The following is a 16,067-nucleotide window of genomic DNA, read 5'->3' as shown; positions in this document are numbered from 1 at the left end:
AGGGCAACGGCCTCTCTCGATTCGGTCTCCTTCCTGCGACTTTCTCTTCCTCCCCACCAGGCCAACTCCGGCCGAAATCGTTTTCCCGATCTGCCCTCAAAGTCCAGATGAGGTCTCTGTAGGAGTCTTTTTTTTCTTCTTAAGAAGCATTTTCAGATGAAAAGTGGCCAGAGTTTTCTCTCTGCATTGCCCTGGTCTCCAGGGCTTCTATCACGCACTGGGATTGGGCGACCAGCCGCTGCGATGGGCTCCGTTGACAAGCAGAAGGGCCAAAACAGATTCTACAACCCGAGAGCCTACAACTGGTGGTCATAACCCCTCTAGGAGTGGAGGCAAAGAAAGGAACTCTGGGAAAAGGCTGCTGATTCTGCCTCACGTCTTAAATCAGGCTATATTGAATATAACATCCTCAATCGCTCCTGAATATCCAATTAATGCATCTCTGAAGCCTTGATCTGGGGGCCTGAAACTCACCCACATCTTGTAACATTTCTCCCTAGTCTCCAGGAGCTGGCTCTGCTGCTCAGCAGAGGAGAGTCAGGGCATTCCAAACCTCTCACCTTGTGCTCCTCTCTAGACGAGGGTTCTTTCAGGGATTCCTGCCTGGACTGAGGCAATGAGCTAACCAGTCTACCAGCAGTTTTACCCCTCCACTCAATCCTAGTGGGTGGTGTGCCCTTCTGATTCCAGTCTATTCTCCTCATACATCCCTAATGGTTCAGGAACCTCTGCTCTCAAGATTTGTTGTTATTCAGTCACAAAATCCTGTCTGACACTTTGTGACCCCCATGGACTGCAGCATGCCAGGCTTCCCTGTCCTTCACCAACTCCTGGAGCTTGCTCAAACTCATGTCCATCGAGTCAGTGATGCCATCCAATCATCTCATCCTCTGTTGTCAACTTCTCCCGCCTTCCATCTTTCCCAGCATCAGGGTCTTTTCCAGTGAGTAAGTTCTTCGCATCAGGTAGCCAAAGTATTGGAGATTCAGCTTCAGCATCAGTCCTTCCAATGAATATTCAAGACTGATTTCCTTTAGGATTGACTAGCTTGATCTCCTTGCAGTCCAAGGGACTCTCAAGAGTCTTTTCCAACACCACAGTTCAAAAGCATCAAGGTGCAATAATATATAACAATTATTTACCAAATACCTATCACATTTAGAGCTTGATACCCTAGTACTTGATAACACACAAAAGAAACAAAAGCAGCAGCAGCTAACCAGCCCTTCAAGGATTTATTTATTTAAAATAACAAAATATGCCACCACAGAGCAGGAAAGCACTGAAGATACTTGGAAAAACTGAGAGGACTGAGTACATGCAGGAGAAAGGAGAGCCTTGAAGGGTTCTGGAGCTCAGAGCCACTTGCGTTGTAGGGATTTAGCTTTGCCTGGGGCTTCTTCAAATCAAGCTTCCTTGGTGGTTCAGATGATAAAGAATCTGCCTGCAATGCAAGAGACTGGGTTCGATCCCTGGGTCAAGAAGATCCTCTGGAGAAGGGACTGGCAACCCACTCCAGTATCCTTGCCTGGAGAATCTCATGGACAGAGGAGCCTGGTGGGCTACAGTCCATGGGGTCACAAAGAGTCAGTCATGACTGAATGACTACCATAGGCTGAGGGAGAATGATGTATAGAAAGAGGAGGGTAAGTAGGAAGGAAACTAAAATGCATTAATTGCCCATGATTCAATATCACTATATCCTGAGAGATAGCAGAATTTAATAGTTTAAAAGTATCCACTGGAATGAAACCTAGATGGATTGGTGAGTCACAGTTCCACCACTCTATCTGCGGACACTTGGGCAAGTCACCTAACTTTGCTAAAACCTCAGTTTCTTCTTTTGCAAGATGAGGGAAATAGCATCAAACCTCACGAGGTGGTTGTAGGGACTGAATAAAGTAGTAAATATAAAATAGCACAATGCACGTAAGTGCTCAACACACATTTGCTATTATTTCAAGCAATACTCCAATAGCTCTGGTGATAGGAAGCCCATCGGGGAAATAGCTGCAGAAAACAATGACACATGAGTTTGGGCAAAGGAGATAGAAAGGAAGAGAGATACCAAATCTTCGAAGATACCAAATACAGGGAAGATAACCAACATTTTTTTGAAGCAACATTTTATTCTTTTCATTGACTGGACAGCTTTCCTGGGAGAAAGAACAAAGTAATCAAGTTAACTCAGATTTTGTGGCTGGATCATAGAAAGAATGGATCATTCTTGGAAGACTTATAAACCAATTAATCCAATGGATGGGCCAAGGATGGAAGAAGAAGAAGAACTGAGAGGGAAAACTGGTTTGAGAGAGATGTTGAAGGGCTTTCTGTAGAGGAAATAGAGCACAAGGGCCTTAGCTGAGAGGTCAAGAACAGAATTATAGAGAAAAAGAGATGAAGCTGTGAAGATAAGTTTACTTGGAGAATGCCCATAACAGAAAATTCAGGGAAGAAGGAGTCAGAAGAGGCAGGAGCTGGGGAAGAACACAGGTCTCCCGCATTGCAGGCAGACACTTTACCGTCTGAGCCACCAGGGAAGTCCAATAGAAGAGCTAGGAAGGTTTAAAGGCATGTAAGACAGAGGGGGTTTTAAGAAGATGCTATCAAATGCTACAAACTCTTAGGCTTCTGAAGAAGTGACAGGCACAGAATGTGGGCTCAAGAATCTGCTGACCAATCAAGCAGACCATACCTAGAATTTTCAAATTGATCCAGAGTGATGATTAATTTGGCAGGCAAATTTTTCCCCTCCACACATTTTAATTTTCTCAACCATTAATAATCACTATATCAAATACAGAAAATGAATAGTCTTCTACATCAAATATATATGACTATTTTTCAGGAGCTAAGACCTGAGAAAAACACTTTGTATTTGACCAGTAAGAGGTCATCAGTAACATTTTACATATATTTGGTTTCAGATTCCAACTATGATTGGGACCAAATAGAAACAAGGTATGTTTACACTAAAAACTGAATGCAGCTCTACAAGCAGAAAGGTAGTTAACCAGTCAGCATCTGTGGTTTTGGATCTACATACTCTACGTTGCTTTCAAACTGTGGTGCTGGAGAAGACTCTTGAGAGTCTCTTGGACCGCAAGGAGATCAAACCAGTCCATCCTAAAGGAAATCAGCCCTGAACATTCATCGGAAGGACTGATGCTGAAGTTGAAGTTCCAATACTTTGGCCACCTGATGCGAAGAGTGGACTTATTGGAAAAGACCCTGATGCTGGAAAGATTGAGGGCAGGAGGAGAAGGGGACGACAGAGGATGAGAGGGCTGGATGGCATCACCGACTCAATGGACATGAGTCTGAGCAAACTCCAGGCGATAGTGAAGGACAGGGAAGCCTGGCGTGCCGCAGTCCCTGGGGTTGCAAAGAGTCTGACACGACTGAGCAACTGAACAATGAAACAAGCAGGGCCAGGCTCTGTGCTGTCATCCTACGCAGGCATTTGGCTCACTGAGTGAATGATGGATCTGAGGCTGGTTTGTCTGGATGTTTCAGCTTCACACCCATGGTGACACACTGGTCTCTTCTTGCTCATGGCTTTCTCCTCTAAGCACACTGCCTAATATTCATTAAACACATGTGCGTGTGTGCTAAGTCTCTTCAGTCATGTCTGACTCTTTGTGACCCCATGGACCCACCAGGCTCCTCTGTCCAGGGGAATCTCCAGGTGAGAATACTGGAGTGGGTTGCCGGGCCCTACTCCAGGGGATCTTCCCTACCCAGGGATTGAACCTGAGTCTCTTATGTCTCCTGCATTGGCAGGAGGGTTCTTTACCAGTAGCACCACCTGGGAAGCCCGTTAAACACATAATCTGGTCTATATAAAACACAAGAAGCAGAGGGTGGATACCATCATGTACAGGGAAAATGCACCTACATCAGAAAGCTCATAAGGAAGAGGAGACACATTGGCCGCAAACAAACCCAGGGTCAGACCCTAATTGAGACACTCCACAGCTCAGAATATAAAGCACCTGGCATGTCACAGGTATTTATTAAATGATAATCATTGTTATTTGCTATTCTTACTACAGAAACCTTCAGAATATTGAAAGCTCATCCTTTTTTGGCTGAATGGTTGTTTCAAGGTTTCTCACCCTTGGCACATGTGACATTTGGGGTTGAGATTTTTTTTGTGGTGAGGGCTGCCTTCTGCATTGTTAGATGCTTGGCAGCATTACTGCCTCTACCCATGGGATGCCAGTAGCAACCTTCCCATTCCACGTTGTGGCAACTAATAACGTCTCGTTGTCATTGTTCAGTCGCTCAGTCATGTCCAACTGTTTGCGACTCCATGGACTGCAGCACGCCAGGCTTCCCTGTCCTTCACTATCTCCTGGAGTTTGCTCAGACTCATCTCCTTTGAATCAGTGATGCCATCCAACCATCTCATCCTCTGTCGTCCCCTTCTCCTCCTGCCCTCAATCTTTCCAGCACCAGGGTATCTTGCAATGAGTCCGCTCTTCACATCAGGTGGCCAAAGTATTGGAGCTTCAGTTTCGACATCAGTCCTTCCAATGACTATTTAGGGTTGATTTCCTTTAGGATGGACTGGTTTGATCTCCTTGTGGTCCAGGTAACTCTCAGAAGTCTTCTTCAGCATCACAGTTCAAAAGCATTACTTTTTTGGTGCTCAGCTTTCTTTATGGTCCAACCCTCACATCCATCCAAACTATTGCTTTAACCAGATGGACCTTTGTTGGCAAAGTAATATGTCTGCTTTGTAATATGCTGTCAAGGCTTGTCATAGCTTTTCTTCCAAGGAGCAAGCATCTTTTAATTTCATGGCTGCAGTCACCATCTGCAGTGATTTTGGAGCCCAAGAAAATAAAGTCTGTCACTGTTTCCATTGTGTCCCCATCAATTTGCTTTAAGGTGATGGGACTGTGATGCCATGATCTTTGGCATTTTTTGAATGTTGAGCTTTAAGCCAGATTTTTAACTCTCCTCTTTCACCTTCATTAGGAGACTGTTTAATTCCTCTTCACTTTTTGCCATAAGGATAATGTCATCTGTGTATCTGGTAATGTCATCTGGTTATTGATATTTCTCCCAGAAACCCTGATTCCAGCTTGTGCTTCATCCAGCCCTGCTTTTCACATGATGTACTCTGCATATAAGTTAAATAACCATGGTGACAGCCTTGAGGTAGTCCTTTCCCAATTTGGAATCAGTCCATTGTTTCATGTCTAGTTCTAACTGTTGCTTCTTGACCTGCATGCAGATTCTCAAGAGGCAGGTCAGGTGGTCTGGTATTCCCATCTCTTTCAGAATTTTCCACAGTTTATTGTGATCCACACAGTCAAAGGCTTTGGCATAGTCAATAAAGCAGAAATAGATGTTTTTCTGGAACTCTCTAGCTTTTTCTATGATCCAGTGGACCACCAGGCTCCTCTGTCCCTGCAATTTCCAGGCAAGAATAATGGAATGGGTTGCCATTTCCTTCTCCAGGGAATACTGGCTCCAGTCATTGCCAAATGTCTCCTATGGGCAAAACTGCCCCTGGTTGAGAACGTCTGAATTAGCTGAGTAGTTAATGTTGCCCAGCTTACAAGCTCCCAAGCTTCTAACTATATTGATCATTCCATTGAGTTGTTGGGTGAATCCAATTGCATTACTAATACGAGCCAGCCTTGGTTTTGTTCATTCTACAGTAGGTTTTATTCTGTTTCCAATGATGGTATAGAGAGTGTCTTTTTTTCATAAAAACTGGAATCATACTGAGTTTATAAAACAACAGCAACAGACAATCACTATTAAAAACAAGGACTGTTGTAACTGGAGATAACTTTGATCAGAATGTTCACACTTAAGATTGCTTACAGTTACCATTCTGAAAGTATGCTGGTGTGTTTTATTCCAAAAACATGTCCTCTCTGTTCATAGCTAGAAAGAACAGCGAGAAGAATGGCCCCTCCACAACCTATCCAGCAGTTCTAGTTCTTCTCTTTCTAGACTATGTAGTAAAGACAAGAACATCTTCCAGTACATCTTGTACCTTAAATGCCAAAGACAAAGAAATGGGGAAGCTCTCACTATCCCCAAGGACTCCAGCCATTCTGGATGGTTCAATTCAAGAGAAAAAAAATTTTTACAGCATAATCTCAGCGTGGGGGTTTTTGTGGTTGTTCAGATTGCTCAGTCATGTCTGACCCTTTGCGACCCCATGAACTGCAGCACACCAGGCTTCCCTATCCTCCACTATCTCCTGGAGTTTGCTCAGATTCATGCCCATTGAGTCATTGATGCCATCGGACCATCTCATTCTCTCTTGCCCCCTTCTCCTCCTGCCCTCAATCTTTCCCAGCAGTGGGGGTGAGAAGTTAAAATTCACATCTCATACGTGATCCATCCAGAAATCAAAAATTACTTATTGTGTGTCAGTGACAGAGCCAGTATTATGCTAAGCAGAACATAATCTTTAGGAAAGTCCAAGGTCAGGAGGGGAAAAATTAGAAATAACTATAAAAAAAATTAAGTCCTAAACAAAAGGACTACGTGAAAGAATTAACAGAAAGTACAACAAAGTTTGAAAGGAGGCAGAACCATGTGAGAGCTGCAGTGGTTCATTTATTCATTCATTTACTCAAAAAATATTATCAATTACATTGAACAAACCACACCCTCCACTCGGTGTACAAATACCCTACCACAGGCCCTGCTCATTAGAATGTATATAAATCTATAACTACAAACTAGTCTACCTGTGATGAAGAAAAGAAACAGGGTTCAATAACTAAGATTAATGATGGACAGGGTAGCTACTGAGAGGGAGTGGAAAGGAAGGCTTCTCCAAGCTGACAAAGAAGAGGATGAAGAACAGTTGAGTTGAGCAAATAGCCTGAACGGGGATGTTAAAGCAGGAAGGAGCTTAAAGGAGGCAAAGCAAGGGGTGCCTGTAGGGACCCAGGCCAGAGCACCCCAGGATGAGTTCCTTAGGAAGGTTACATGTGTGTTAGTTGCTCAGTCATGTCTGATCTTTGCGAACCCATGGACTGTAATCTGCCAGGTGGCTCTGTCCATGGGATTTCCCAGGCAAGAATACTGGAATTGGTTGCCATTTCCTTCTCCATTAGGAAGGCCAAAAGTGAAAGCCACTCAGTCATGTCTGACTCTTTGCAATCCCATGGACTATACAGTCCATGGAATTCTCCAGGCCAGAATACTGGAGTAGGTAGCCATTCCCTTCTCCAGGGGATCTTCCTAACCCAGGGGGTCAATCTCAGGTTTCCCGCATTACAGGCAGATTCCTAACCAGCTGAGCCATGAGAGAAGCTCAAGAATACTGGAGTGGGTAGCCTATCCCTTCTCCAGGGAATCTTCCAAACCCAGGAGTCAAACTGGGGTCTCCTGCACTGCAGGTGGATTCTTTACCAACTGAGCTACCAGCCTCTGGGAATGGTCCCTTTCCAATTATCCTTTCCTGGTGGCTCAGATGGTGGAGAATCTGCCTGCAACGCAGGAGACCCTGGTTCAGTCTCTGGGTTGGGAACATCCCCCTGGAGATGGAAATGGCAACCCACTCCAGTATTCTTGCCTGGAGAATTTCATGGACAGAGGAGTCTGGCAGACTACAATCCATAGGGTTGTAAAGAGTTGGACATGACTGAGAGATGAACACTCTCACTTTCACTTTAGGATGTGATACTTTATGAGTCTCCAGCAACATGAGTTTCAAATTAAGTGGAAGAGAGAAAAGGAATACCAGAAAATGACCAATTTGGCTCATCTCACATGCTAGTAAAGTAATGCTCAAAATCCCTCAAGCCAGGTTTCAACAGTACGTGAACCATGAACTTCCAGATGTTCAAGCTGGATTTCGAAAAGGCAGAGGAACCAGAGATCAAATTGACAACATCCATTGGATCATTGCAAAAGCAAGAGAATTTCAGAAAAACATCAACTTCTGCTTTATTGACTATGCCAAAGCCTTTGACTGTGTAGATCACAATAAACTGTGGAGAATTCTTCAAGAGATGGGAATACCAGGCCACCTGATCTACCTCTTAAGAAATCTGTATGCAGGTCAAGAAGCAACAGTTAGAACTGGACATGGAACAATGGACTGGTCCCAAATCAGGAAAGGATTGTTGTCAAGACTGTTGTCACCCTGCTTATTTAACTTCTATGCAGAGTACATCATGAGAAATGCTGGACTGGATGAAGCACAAGCTAGAATCAAGATTGCCAGGAGAAATATCAATAACCATATGCAGATGAAACCACCCTTATGGCAGAAAGCAAAGAAGAACTAAAGAGCCTCTTGATGAAAGTGAAAGAGGAGAGTGAAAAAGTTGGCTTAAAGCTCAACATTCAGAAAACTAAGATCATGGCATCTGGTCCCATCACTTCATGGCAAATAGATGGGGAAACAGTGGAAACAGTGACAGACTTTATTTTGGGGGGCTCCAAAATCACTGCAAATGGTGACTGCAGGCATGAAATTAAGAGATGCTTGCTCCTTGGAAGAAAAGTTATAAGTAACCTAGACAGCATATTAAAAAGCAGAGACATTACTTTGCCAACAAAGGTCCATCTAGTCAAAGCTATGGTTTTTCCAGTAGTCATGTATGGATGTGAGAGTTGGACTATAAAGAAAGCTGAGCACTGAAGAACTGATGCTTTTGAACTGTGGTGTTGGAAAAGACTCTCGAGAGTCCCTTGGACTGCAAGATCAAACCAGTCCATCCTAAAGGAAATCAGTCCTGAATATTCATTGGAAGGACTGATGCTGAAGCTGAAATTCCAATACTTTGGCCACCTGATGAGAAGAACTGACTCAGTTTAAAAGACCCTGATCCTGGGAAAGATTGAAGGTGGGAGAAGAAGGGGATGACAGAAGATGAGATGGTTGGATGGCATCACCAACTCAATGTTACATAAGGTTTGAGTAAGCTCTGGGAGTTGGTGATGGACAGGGAAGCCTGGTGTGCTGCAGTCCATGGGGTTGCAAAGACATGACTGAGCGACTGAGCTGAACTGAACTGAATCATAAAAAGTTTAAGATGGGAACAACCTGAACATGAACTCTATGTTGGTCACATAACCACATGAAAGGTGCAGGCTCTCTAGAGCCTTCAACAAAGTCCTGCTGAAAACAGAGGAAGACTCAGGATGCTCAGTGTCTACAAGGCAGTGGTTCTTAAACTTTAGCTGCATCAAAGTCACCAGAAGAGCTTGCTAAAACAGACTGCTGTGCCGCACTGTGGAGTTTCTGATTCTGTCGGTCAGAGTGGGGTCCAAGAATTGCACTTCTAATAAGCTCCCAGATGATGCTGATGTTGCTGGTCTGGACCACACTTTGAGAACCCCAGGTTTACAATATTTGAGGACCTACATTTCAATGCACTCAGAATCCCAACCTAAATGAGGGAACAGGTAAGTGATACTGTAGGCGGAGACTGATCAAAACTCAGATTTCTGTCTGGAGCAAGCAAGTACGGAAGAGCATCTCCCGTGTCCCAGGTGATGTCGTGTGTTACCTTGTTTCATCGGTACATGACACACTGCATGGGAGGCATCATTATCGTGCTTTACACCTGAGGGAAAGAGGCTGGGCCAGGTTATGGGAATCTTCCAAGATTATACGGCTCTAAAGTACAGGGCCAGGTTTCAAACCTGTTCTTCAGAGCAGAGCTCTTGATCTTGCCGCTACACTTTGTAGCCTCCCAAGCACATGTCTCTTCCTGGAGGCTCCCCTGGAGAGGAGAGATGCCTCCCTGGCGCCAGACCCACCATGCCACTGCAAAGCACTCTGGGGCCCACTCCGAGCAGTGATGGATACAGACAGTTGTCTCCTGGGCTTCCCCAGTGGCTCAGATGGTAAAGAATCTGCACGCAGTGTGGGACACCCGGGTTTGATCTCTGCATTGAGAAGATCCCCCGGAGAAGGGACTGGCAACCCCCTCCAGTACTCTTGCCTGGAAAATCCCATGGACGGAGGAGCCTGGTGGGCTGCTGTCCATGGGGTCACTAAGAGTCGGACACGACTGAGCGACTTCTCTTTCACTTTTCACTTTCATGCATTGGAGAAGGAAATGGCAACCCACTCCAGTGCTCTTGCCTGGAGAATCCCAGGGATGGGGGAGCCTGGTGGGCTGCCGTCTCTGGGGTCGCACAGAGTCGGACACGACTGAAGTGACTTAGCAGTAGCAGCAAGAGGCTAACACTTTCTTTCTCTCGTCTCTTGAGGGCTGCTAAGGACCTGAACTTGTTATTAAGTTCTTCTCTTTCCTTAGGAGAAGGAATAAGCTCTATTAAGCCCCCACAAATGCACTGCCCAGAATATGTTACACGGCTTCCCAGGTAGCGCTAATGGTAAAGAATCTGCCTGACAATGCAGGAGATGTCAGAGACATGGGTTTGATCCCTGGGTTGGAAAGATCCCCTGGAGTAGGAAATGGTAACCCACCCCAGTATTTTTGCCTGGAGAATCCCATGGACAGAGGAGCCTGGTGGGCTACTGTCTGAGGGGTTGCAAAGAGTTGCACACGACTGACCCCGTAGAGGGAAGCATGTTACATACATTATCTCTTTCTAAACCAGCAGAAGTGGTTTTCAGTCTGTGGGGTGCAGTTAAGTATTTTAAAACACAGGCTGAGGACTGAGATGGTTCTGGGCTTAACTTCCCTTCTGTCACTTATTAGTTATATGACTGGCCAAATTAACTGACTAAAGATCAGGTTTTCTTCTTTTGATAAAGTAATATTACAACAGTATTTGCCTCAAAGGGTTGTGAGAAATTCATCAGTCACTTGCGTGAAAAGCTGTCAGCTCTTAGCATGCAGCAAAAACTCCATAATTATTAGCAATGATTGCTAACCTGTTACCCATTTTTTTCAAAATATAGCCATTTTAGAGGAGTTTTAATTATTGATGTGCCAGATAGTGCCAGGCACACAGCTTCTTCTTAACACTTTTTTTTCTTTTGGCCATGCTGTGTGGCATGCAGGATCTTAGTTCCCTGATCAGGGGGTCAAACCTGTGCCTCCTGCAACAGAAGCACAGTGTCTTAACCACTGGACCTCCTGGAAAGTCCCTTTTGATGTCTTGAGTTTAAGAACATTTGATTGGTGGATCCAGGAAATGTGAATGATGGCATCTTGATTTGAGCCTCTCCCACATCCCAACTAAGAAACACATCTCCAGAGACTCTTACAGACAAAACAGGAAAAATATGAATGATTTTTTGATTAGGCATTTTGGGTACATAAAAAATTAAATAAGCACACCCAATGGGTACTGATTAATGGAGTGATATTAACTTGAGTGGCCTTCTCTGGGGGCTCTGTGGTAAAGAATCTGCCTGCCAATGCAGAAGACATAAGAGACTCGGGTTCTACCCTGGGTCAAGAAGATCCCCTGGAGGAGGAAATGGTAACCCAGTCCACTATTCTTGCCTGGAAAATCCCATGGACAGAGAAGCCTGGTGGGCTACAGTCCATGGGCTTGAAAAAGAGTCAGACACAATGGAGCGACTAAACAACAGCAACAAATTAATCTGGGTGGGGGTTTGAGGCCAAGGGTTCTGATGGTCCCACTATGACAAGTATTGGTCAAGTTATATGTGAGGTCAGGTTCAGTTCTTAATGACAAGTTAAAACCAAAATCTTCACTTAGAAAGCACCTGGCAGAGGTTGAGCAGGATGGGAAGGGATGGAAAACCAGAGCATGTTAAAAAAGAGACCCACAGCCACTGTGGAAAACCATATGCAGGTTCTTTTAAAAACAAAAATAAAGTTACCATATAATCCAGCAATCGCACTCCTGGGCATATATCCAGAGAAAACCATAATTCAAAAAGATATAGACACCCCAATGTTCATAGCAGCACTGTTTACAATAGCCAAGAAATGGAAGCAACCTAGGTATCCATCAACAGATGAATGGATAAACAAGATGTGGTACATATATATGATGGAATATTACTCAGCCACAAAAAGAGTGAAATAATGGCATTTCACAGCATCACGGGTAGACCTAGAGATGATATACTAAGTGAAGTCAGACAGAGAAAGACAAATATTATATGATGTCACTTAAATGTGGAATCTACAAAATAATACATATGAATCTATATACAAAACAGAAAAAGACTCACAAACAGAAAAAACACATGGTAAGCAAAGGGGAAGGAGGGAACCATAAATTGGGAGTATGGGATTAACAAATGCACACTGCTGTTGCTGCTGCTGCTAAGTTGCTTCAGTTGTGTCTGACTCTGTGCGACCCCATAGATGGAAGCCCACCAGGCTCCCCTGTCCCTGGGATTCTCCAGGCAAGAACACTGGAGTGGGTTGCCATTTCCTTCTCCAATGCATGAAAGTGAAAAGTCAAAGTGAATTCGCTCAGTCGTGTCCGACTCTTAGCGACCTCATAGACTGCAGCCTACCAGGCTCCTCCATCCATGGGATTTTCCAGGCAAGAGCACTGGAGTGGGGTGCCATTGCCTTCTCCGAAATGCACACTACCGTATGTAAAATAGAAAAGCAAAGATTTACTGTATAGTGCAAGGAACTATATTCATTATCCTGTAATAAACTATAATGGAAAAAATAGAAAAAAGAATATATATATGTATAACTGAATCATTTTGCTGTATACCTGAAACTAGCACAATATTGTAAATCAATTACAATTTTAAAATTAGAAGTAGTAGGGAGAAGATTAAGATACAACTTGATAGCCATCTTTGAATATCTCGAGAGCGTTCAGAAAGAACAGAGGAGCAGATTTACTCTATGTTTGCTATAAAACCTCTAGAGCATTCTTTTTCAAACAGTAGTAGGCAACCCATTACTGGAAATCAATTGAACAGGTTAATCAACACTTTAAATAAATAAAGTAAAACAAAATGGAAAATATCAGATGCAGTCAACCTAATAAGCTGCTGCTGCTAAGTCACTTCAGTCGTGTCCCACTCTGTGCGACCCCAGAGACGGCAGCCCATCAGGCTCCCCCGTCCCTGGGATTCTCCAGGCAAGAACACTGGAGTGGGTTGCCATTTCCTTTTCCAGTGCATGAAAGTGAAAAGTGAAAGTGAAGTTGCTCAGTCGTGTCCGATTCTTCGCGACTCCCATGGACTGCAGCCTACCAGGCTCCTCCATCCATGGGATTTTCCAGGCAAGAGTACTGGAGTGGGTTGCCAAATCTAATAAGAGGTAATTGCTATTCCACAAAACTTCTGTTTTAGTTATATTTATATTCAAATTTGTGTGAGTTTAATATAAAATGTATCCTTATGTTGGGCCACAGTAAAAAAAAAAAGTGTGAAAGCTCTAGAAGGGAAAACATGGACAAGTGGGTGCAAGAAACAAGAAATCAGGTTTCAGCTTTTTCAAAGAAGCTAAAACCTCTTTGATTATAATAATCAATTCATTTCAGTCACTCAATCGTGTCTGACTCTTTGCGACCCCATGGACTGCAGCACGCCAGGCTTCTCTGTCCATCACCGGCTCCGGGAGCCTACTCAAACTCATGTCCATTGAGTTGGTGATGCCATCCAACCATCTCATTCTCTGTCATTACCTGCCTACATGGGTGATGTCTCTAAACTTGCTTTAGAGGATCCCTTGGTTTCTCATTTGGCAAACAGTCTGGAATTTCAAGGTGACAGTCACAAAAATAATGATGATTATAATGGAAAAAGCAGTGAAATTCAAAAGAACATGGTTTAACAGCTTTGTCCTACTGAACCCTACCACTCCAAATTTGAGGGCCAAACAAGTGGGACAAACACAGGACTTCCCTGGTGGTCCAGTGGTTAAGACTCCACCCTCCCAATGCAGGGGGCCTGGGTTCAATCCTGGTCAGGGAACTAGGTCCCACATGCCCCGACTAAGAGTTCGCATGCCACAACTAAAAGATCCAGCATGCTACAAAGACGGAAGCTCCTGTGTGCTGCAACTAAGACCAGATTCAGCAAATAAATAGATAAAAATATTTTAAAAGGAAGAGAATTATCATATATATATATAAAAGAGTGGGACAAAGAGACCCCACAGGATGTGCACGGAATTTGAGGAAGGGGTTAATGACATTACAGTCTCATTTTGTAGAGTTTCCATGCTCAAACTGGGCTGTACCAGGGAGAAGATCCTGCCTCATTCACCTGCACCCCAGCATTCAGAACTCAATTTCAGGGACCCCAGAGGAGGAGTTGACTTTAGCTGCTGCCAGCTGTTCTAACACAGACATAACCTGTTCATGCCCTATATCTTTCCTCTTGCAGCTCATGCTGTGAAGGGTGGCTCTCTTCCAGGAAGCTTGCCTGGCTTCCCCTTGACCTCCATGGCTGAGTCAGGCTCATCTTCCCTGGGGTCCCACGCCTCCTTGAATACTTCCCTTATAGCACTCATCATCATAAAAAGTAACTGAAAACACTCATGGAGTGCCAACTGTTAATATGTGCTAAGCACATGGTTTGCATAGATCATCTCATTTAATCCCTTCCCTCTACCCTATGAAGGGCTTCCCTAATGGCTCAGCGGGTAAAGAATCTACCTGCAATGGAGGAGAGACTGAAGACACTAGTTCAATCCCTGCATCCAGAAGATCCCCTAGAGGAGGAAATAGCAACCCACTCCAGGGTTCTTGCCTGGGAAATCCATGGACAGAGGAGTCTGACAGGCTACAGTCCAAAGGGTCACAAAGAGTCGGACACGACTGAGCGAATAAGTACATCTCTACCCTATGAAGTATTTGCCTTCCCATACCAAAGATGGGTAAACTGAGGCCAGAAAGGTCAGATAACTTGCACAAGGTCACATAGTCAGTAGGTGCCCACTGGCTTAGAGAAGCCAGAGCTCCTAAATTGTAAATTTTTCGGTCTACTGAGCTTTCTCCTTGAGTTAGGTTATCAGGTCTCTGAGGGAAGGATTGGGTCTTATTCACCCTCATGTCTCCAAGCCCAGCCTGTTGTGTCTGGTAAGCTGTAGGCAGTATTATGAATTGGTCAGCCCATAATATTATAGTCAAACAGGCCCTTGGACAGCAAGGAGATCAAACTAATCAATCTAACAAAAATCAATATTTATTGGACAGAATGATGCTGAAGTTGAAGCTCCAATACCAGAGGATGAGATGGTTGGATGGCATCACCGACTCGATGGACATGAGTTTGAGTAAGCTCCAGGAGATGGTGATGGACAGGGAAGCCTGGCGTGCTGCAGTCCATGGGGTTGCAAAGAGTGTGACATGACTTAGTAACTTAACAAGAACAAGCCTGGATGCAAATCATGGTTCTGCCAAGAATCTACCACGGAGAATCAAGAGTCTGGGTTCTAGTAATTTGCTCCAGAGTTGAGGACAGAGGTTAGGAATTCCAGCAAGAGAGAACAGAACTGGCTCAAGCCCTGGCTCCCCGACTCCCCAGATGTGACTTGGCAAGTTACTGAGCTTGTCTAAACTCTCGCTCTCCATCTGTCAAGTCAGGGAAACTTCCTACCTCAGTGCCTACCTCACAGGATTGTTTTGAGATGCCTGACATAAAGTTCTTAGTGAGACACCTAATACGTGAAAGGCACTCCACAAATATTAGCTCTTTGTAAAGTTAATTAATTAAGTAATTTGGCTGCACTGTGTCTGAGTTGTGGGACGTGAGATCTTTGTTGCGGCATGCAGGGTCTTTCGTTGCAGGGTGTAGACTCTCTATTTGTGGTCTTTGGGCTTAGTAGTTGAGGTACATGGGCTTAGTTGCCCCAAGGCATATGGGATCTTAGTTCCCCAGCCAGGGATCGAACCCATGTTCCTTGCACTGTAAGGAGGAGACTGTCAACCACTGGACTGTCAGGGAAGTCCCAACTCTTTTTATTATTAATATACTGCATTTTATAAAGCCACTTGAACTGGAGTAAATAAATTTTGGTTAACTATTGGCATAAGTATTGCAAGTTTTAGACATAGCTTTTATTCAGGAGATCAGAACTTGGGGAAAACATGTAAATAATTTCAGGGAAATTTCTTGCATAATTATTTATTTATTTGGCTGTGCCAAGTCTCAGCTGTGACCTGCAGGATCTTGATTCTTCGTTGCAGTGTGCCGTATC

At 44.2% G+C, this 16,067-nt stretch overlaps 1 protein-coding gene across 3 annotated transcripts in view; it reads right to left on the bottom strand.

Annotated features, from left to right (window-relative positions):
• AMOTL1 (angiomotin like 1) overlaps nt 1-16,067 on the bottom strand; it is a 199,079-nt gene that overhangs the window by 123,011 nt on the left and 60,001 nt on the right. The gene's annotated exons all lie outside the window — the stretch shown is intronic.

The sequence above is a fragment of the Bubalus bubalis genome, chromosome 16 (assembly GCF_019923935.1).
Source record: "Bubalus bubalis isolate 160015118507 breed Murrah chromosome 16, NDDB_SH_1, whole genome shotgun sequence".
Lineage (NCBI taxonomy): Eukaryota > Metazoa > Chordata > Mammalia > Artiodactyla > Bovidae > Bubalus > Bubalus bubalis.
This window is presented reverse-complemented; position numbering and strand designations above follow the sequence as displayed.